The 6,982-nt window shown below is 37.7% G+C and overlaps 1 long non-coding RNA gene across 2 annotated transcripts in view; it reads right to left on the bottom strand.

The window, feature by feature from the left end:
* Nucleotides 1-324: 324 nt before the first annotated feature.
* LOC108445816 overlaps nt 325-6,982 on the bottom strand; it is a 13,996-nt gene continuing 7,338 nt past the window's right edge. Inside the window, exon 3 of one of the 2 annotated variants that reach the window (XR_001860795.1) lies at nt 325-496. This is a non-coding gene — a long non-coding RNA (uncharacterized LOC108445816). The remainder of the gene's footprint in view (nt 497-6,982) is intronic. The other variant, XR_001860796.1, reaches the window with a different exon arrangement.

The raw sequence follows: 6,982 nt of genomic DNA, 5'->3' as shown, positions 1-6,982 counted from the left end.
CTGTTAGCTGTAATCCCTTCATAAATGTTCTCAAGACCTTTCATGTTTCTGGATGCCTGGAATGGATAAGACGTATTTTGTTTGCAAATCAATTCTATTTTGGTGTGATCTCACTAGCTCACCCTGGCTAAAACAGGGAAAAAGTTTTAGTTAGCACTTGCAGGAGAATTTTGAAAATGATCCTTGTTCATACATATGCAGGTACTTGTAGTTAGACAGCCTTGGCATCTTTGGATGTCTGGTAAACCACCACATCACTTGTGAGAGGAGGCACCATCTGGTCCATCTGCATCTCAAAAAGAAGACTTTAATTAACATCATATACTGTTTAGGGAAGGTGTGGTCTTACCATTATCAAGGTTGAAGCAGATGCGAGCTTCTTCCAAGTAAGGGGTGTCACTCTTAGACCGGAGCCTTCTGATGGGTCTTCGGTCTATGTCATCCTCAGAAGTTGCTGTCACCAGAGTGGGCACAGTGAGAAGAGTTGCCCGACGAGCTGGTAAGAAAAAACAGATGAAGAGGAGAATAGGAGGAGAACAGAGAAATGGAAAGGGGGAGAAACAGGTAGAAAAATTAAAAAAAAAAAAAAGGAGAGAAAGAAAATCACTCAATGGAAGAGATGATCTGTAGCAGGTAGTAGAACAGGCTGTTTGGTATAAGGTCCTTGCATTATATTCTAAGTGCTGCAGAATTTAAGGGCTGCACTAAATGATACCAAGAAAAGATTGCTGTCTTGTGTGCCCCAAAGACACAGGTTATAGCTGTATTGCTGCCGCAGATTGCAAGTTCCTAGTTTTGCCACTAAAACCATTCTTTTCTCAACTTCTCAATAGCTGCAGTCTCTCTTTTCCTGAATGCTGTTTTTGAGGCTGTGATACCTGAGTAGTGGAAGTATTTTAGTCGATTAATTTGCAGAAATCAGTGGAAGCTGTGCTTTGAACACATGATGTGGTGCTTACCCTTGACATGATGCAGCTATTCCAAAACTCAGTTTCTTGGTGTCTCAACTTGGGCATTCAAAATTAACAGCTCCTTTTTGCTCTTAATCACTTTATGTCTCAATTTCTTGGTTGTGGAACAGGGAGAAACATAATTTTCATTCAGTCGGAATTTTGTGAACGTATAAATCCATTAATATTGTAAAGTATTCATATACTTTAGTGAAGCACCCATGAAAAACCTGTGAGTAAATTAAGATTTCTATCTTCTGAACAGGATTTAAATGGCTTGGGGCCATGCATTCAAGGAGGAGAAAGCAAAATATTTAATACTGGCTCATTAAGTGAGCACTGCCCACTTCATGCACTGATGAAGCAAATGGTAGGATAGTAAAAAATTGCTGTCATCATGCAATTAGAAGCCGTACTATAATCCATATGTATAAGGAGACTGAATTAATGTTGCAGAGGCACCCTTCATTTTGGCATTGCCTAAGTATTTAGCTCTGGACCTTATAGCCTTGATAATGTCCCTTAAATGTAGGTGTTTTATATGTGAAATGTAATTATGAGTGGCTTTTGGATGCTTTGGGCACTGAGCCTATAAATTACAAATGACAAACAGAAGAGCCTCTATAAATATATCCACCTAAACTCTCTCTCTGAGTAGATAATCACAAATGCTAGTTGGGAGGTGGCTGATCACTGGAAGTATGAGCATCATGTACAAGTACTGTCTCCTCCACCTCATATATAGTTGGAAAGAGAATTTCTGCTTGAAAGCCTGTCCTTACCCTTGATGTGGGCCTATTAAAATAAACTATCATGTGGGACCGTGTAAGAGCCTAGGAGCCTAAACCCTGAATATTTCTTGCTGTTGGGACATAAGAGTCTTTATCTCAGGGCTTTCGTAAAGCATTACACTTCAAATAACTAACAGTGAACTATATTTTCCAATTGGGACTGGAGAGCATGACTGATAGTGACTTATAGCACATTCTGCAACGTACTAACTGTGATTCTTTCTTTTTAAAGTTTTTTAGGGTTTCACACGAAACCTGTCAATCAGTAGCTTTCAGATGCCTAAAATCTGACTTAGGTGTTAGGTATGATAGCGTATGATTAGTATGAGTTAACAAAAGCTGCCATGCTCTGTTTTTCAATTTGCACTATTGTGTAGTTTACTAAACAAGTAAATCTGTGCTGCTGGAGGTAGAGGTTATTTCTGGTCTAACTTGCTTATTTTCTGTTTTTAAATAGATTTCTTTCAAGTTTTTGCTAATTTCTAACCTAGCATTTGAATTTGAAGTAAAAGCAAAGGGCAGGAGTTGATTTAATGGGGTCAACGATTTAGATTAAGCTAAAGTAAACACTGTAACTAGGCTGTAAGCCATTATTCCCTTGTAAGAGGGAAGTACAGTAATGAAGATAAAAGAGAATGGAAAATTTCTACTATGGAAAATTTTGTGTACTGCATCTTCAAATTTACACTTAAGGAAGATTTATTGGTATAGGAAGTCAGCATTGTAAAACTCATCTCATGAAACAACCATGTAAAAGATTTGTCTTTTAAAACTGGCATAATCTAGCTATGGTTAAAGTCAGTGAAAGGGCACCCATGCAGTTCAGGGCTAGCTGGATCACAGCACAGAAATCTATTTGAAAAAAAATCCCAACACCAAATTACATATACATTTATAGTAAGCAGAGAATAAGAGTAGGCTTTTCTATATAATTGTTTATAAACCATTTTTAACTTTTGGGTCAAAATATTGGGATCTGGCTTGTATTCATTTTGACTACAGGTAGGTGGATGCTAGAAAATGTTTCTTGTAGTAATCATTATGTTTTACTTTGACAACTGTGATTATCTCCCCTTTGTGTATATTACCAAAAGGAGTTTTCAAGAATGACTGGAAATTTTCAGTAAACATTGAAAACATTTCAGAGTATGCTAATAAGTATTAAAACATTTTGCAGTAAAAACCTAAGATCAATTCTTACGCAGCCTCAGAACTGGAAAGTATAGCTGATCACATTCTGGTATCTACAGAGTGACACTGAATGTTTATGCCTGCCATGAATATAACTGTACACACTCTTTTCCTAATCCATAGCAGTCTTTATTTCAAGAATGACTTGCCATACATTTTTTAGTAAAGCTGTCAATACATGCCCAGTGTGACCATCGGGTCCATTACAGATAACCCACCAGTATCTCTAGCTTCAGCTGCTCTCCACAAACCAGCTCAGTCTCCAGGACACACTTTTAGGAGATAGTTTTTCAGGAAAATTAGGAAGTATCCTCTTGAAGGTCTTGGAGCAAGGGAATGACATTACAATACACATTAAGGGACCCACTTACTCTGCAAATGGATTTGAGACCAGTGTCGAAAAGCTCCATTTAAGGAGCCACTGTAACAGCACACGGAAGGGAAATCAGTAATTTTGTTAAATTCTTTCATTCTATTTTCATCATTCCTCATTGGGTTACACCCCAGTTTGCACCTTGCGGCAATGTCTTGTCTGGTATTTGTTAGAAAGGGAAAAAGTTGCTTATGGAAGGGAAAAATACCTTAAAAATATAAATGCTGTAATGTACATTGTGACATCTTAGAACTGACTGTATATAATCTCCCATTTGTTTGTCTCAAAATATTGTATGTTACTGATGTGCAACACAAGTATGTTTTTGGGAGAAGGGAAAGTAAAATATGTAAATTTTTATATCACAAGTTCAGAGGCATTTTGAACATGTAATTTCAATATATTTAGTTATATCTACAGCTGGTTCCAATTTTTGAATACTGCTTAAAATTACTAAAAACATGAAGGGCAGTTTGCAAACAATTTTTGATGCCTTCCTTTTTTTCCATTAAAATACTTTTCCACATATTTTAATAAGAATGTTAGTAGTAATTTTTGTTTGTCAAGAACTACCTTTATGCTTTGAAGAGTTATAGTATTGATTTTTTAAAGAGCTGTGTTATTTAGAAAAAAATATAATTGGAAAAAATTCAGAAGTGAAAGGGCATCTTCCTAAAAACTAATTGGAGAAAATGCAAAATATTCATCTAGATTTTTCCATCCACTTTTACTAATCAGCCTTTATTAAAAGATCTCATTGGTGACACAAGTATCCTGGTCATTTTTTACTCAATAGGGTCTTCATCTAGAAATCCTAATTTGCAGAGTAGATTTTGACCTCAAAATGGCAAATCTTTGAAATATGATGATTTTTATCTTAGTACAAGTGAAGCACTAAAACATTTCTTGTAGATGTCTAGATGTAGAAGGGGTATGTTTCTGATTCATAGAATCACAAGCAGCTTCAAATAACACTGAAATAGTCATGAGATGGATACTGGTTTACATCAGAAATCTTTAAGTCTTTTCTGAGGAAAACCTTGTTTCTCAGGGCAAATTTTGAACAACTTTGTAGAATACCTACAAAAATATTTAAATTGCAGTCCTACTCTTGCTGATTGGATAGGATTCTTCGTTCTTGCTACTTTTTTTCACTAGAGAAACATTTGAGCTCTTACTCAGTTCTCCTTCATGCTTCTGTGGAGAGGGCTCACCATGGCACAACATGTAGATAATGCATACAGAAATGTATTTTTGGCTAAATGGAAGCTTTAAAAACATGAGTTCGAGTACATTTTGATTCATCTAGCACATGATACTCCTTTTGTGCTAAAAAAAATATTATTAGGTTGTGAATATTCTTCCTTAGAGACAGACCAGGCAGTGGGTTCAACTGAATGTTTACCAGGCAAAAAAAATCTTTTTGTGTGGTTTAATGCCACTTCACTTTATCAGTTGCATTTAAAGCAAGATGAAAGGACAACATCTGAAGGATTAGATTTGGGAAATGGAGTATGAGTGGCAGGAGAGGCAGAGAGTGGAACATGTGGAAAGGACATAATTTGTCATTTATGAAGAATGATTTATAGGCTTGTGTCTCCCACATAAACACAGAAGCACATGCATATGGATTGCTCCGTGTCTCTAAAGCAAAGCTGTTGAAGTCTGTCTTGATGGACATCAGTAATCTGAAACAAAGTACTTAGATACATCGTATTCAGGCACAGGCCCGAGGGTTGCAAACAACAGTACCCATGTGAAAGGATATCCACATTTGCACACATTCGTTCTGCTGGTTTGTGGTATTTGGGTAAAAGAATGCACAGTACTCCTAACTAGCATTTTTTGTACATTTTAGATGAAACTTGCTTGTTTCTCTGTGTCCAAAGGTATAGGCTATTCTGAAATTCTCAATAATGGGGATATGCCAGAATAGAAGGTGGGAAAGGGATTCTAAAATGTTTAAAAAGGATGAGGAAAAGGTTGATGTTGATCAGTTACTTAATGGTATTTAAAGGTAGGGACATTTTATTAGGAAAGCACATTTAATGTTACTAATTCTTCTGGTATTGATGTCAGTCTGTGAACTAGTGATATCACATGAATAAAAAAGACCTGGATGCTATCATAACTTTGAAAATATGTTAACATATAGGATGGATTAACCATAAAACTTTGGTGGATAGAGGAACATCTAGACTGGAATAATTCTGAATTAGGATCTGGGGATTTGGCAGCAATATGGTTTTATAAAATACTGGACACAATTTAATATGCAAAACCAGAAGGGAAGTAGCAATGAAGAGTCAGCAGTGATTAAATCAAACATCTAGAGTGAATCAGCACTGACTGAATTAAAATAAATGAGCAAAAATGGAGCACAGTGAAATAAATATTGTGGAGACATAGAGTAACAGAAAAATGTGGAATTAAAACTATACCTGAGAATACTTTATTAAACCTTATCAACAAGAAAGATTTCCTAAAATCTTTTGAGCAGTCATGCCCTATGTGTCTATATAAACTTGTTACCCTTGGCCATATGTACTGTATTTTTATTTCCATATTTTTTTACTTTACATTTCTTATTCACTCATACTCCTGGTGAATGTAAATTCATCAAATAAATTGCGGGAATAGTGCAACCAATAAAAGCATACCTAATGTAAGTATAAGTTTATCTGTAACTTATTTATAGGTACAGTAGATAGCTCAAGATAAACCTTTAAGAGGGTTTTGTTCAGTTGTTTAAATAGGCACAGTGGATTTTGCCAAATGTCCTAGCGAGCAACTTCAAGGAATGTAGAAGAATCTTCAAAGTAATTAACACGGTTAATTTTAAGGTGGTGTGCCCTGCTGGTGCAAAAGGGTGTAAGACTGGAAAAGTGGATGCACAGCTCTCCAGGAAATTAGAAACTATTTTGTTCTTGAGTCAGGAGTCATGTGAGAGCTGAACCCAGACTCCCAGCAGGGACACCACACTGTGGTGTGAAGGTGGACACCTGCAGCCCAGAGTGGCATCCTGACAACACAATGTGCAGCCCATCCCATCAGGTTGTGGTGTGGTGTTGCTAGAGGCACCAAGAGAGGGGGTGAGTCTTGGGTCCCATTCCATCAGATCATGGCTGCAGGAAAGTGCTACATGCTGTCTGCAATGGGCAAATCTCATTTTATGGTGGTACCTAAAGCCTTCACTTGTAATGTATGGGGCAGGAATCATTCTTCTCTCTTAGAGTTCATCCACGGGCTCAACCCCCTTATATACAATGGGAGGCAGGGAGGGCTTCCTCATTTCTTGATCCTGAACGAGCCTAGGTGAGAGCCAGGTCCCAACAGCCCTGTGTGCACTCCCTGCACACAGATTAGTTGGCTGTGCTCAAGGTGGGCTCTCTAGCATGGTACAGTTGTTGGAGAGAGTGGCTTGAGAGGCCCTGACCAGCTTTGGAGCTTCTTGAGAAAGCAGCAAGAAGCCTCAACAGCTGCTTTCTCCCTGATTTTCAAGTTACACTTACTCTGTGGCTGCTGCTTTGCTGAGCAAGGCTGCAGCTGTACCTGTGGCTGGCTACATTCCCCACTGATCCACATCCAGAATGCTGACTTCATGGCCTGCTTAGTCTCATACCTGCCTCATCACCATGGACTCGTCTGATGGTCTGGACTCCTGGCTGAACCCGATG

This window comes from Corvus brachyrhynchos, unplaced genomic scaffold, assembly GCF_000691975.1.
Source record: "Corvus brachyrhynchos isolate BGI_N302 unplaced genomic scaffold, ASM69197v1 scaffold43, whole genome shotgun sequence".
Classification (NCBI taxonomy): Eukaryota; Metazoa; Chordata; class Aves; order Passeriformes; family Corvidae; genus Corvus; species Corvus brachyrhynchos.
The sequence above is the reverse complement of the archived record's forward strand: the minus strand, read 5'-3'. Positions and strand labels throughout refer to the sequence as shown.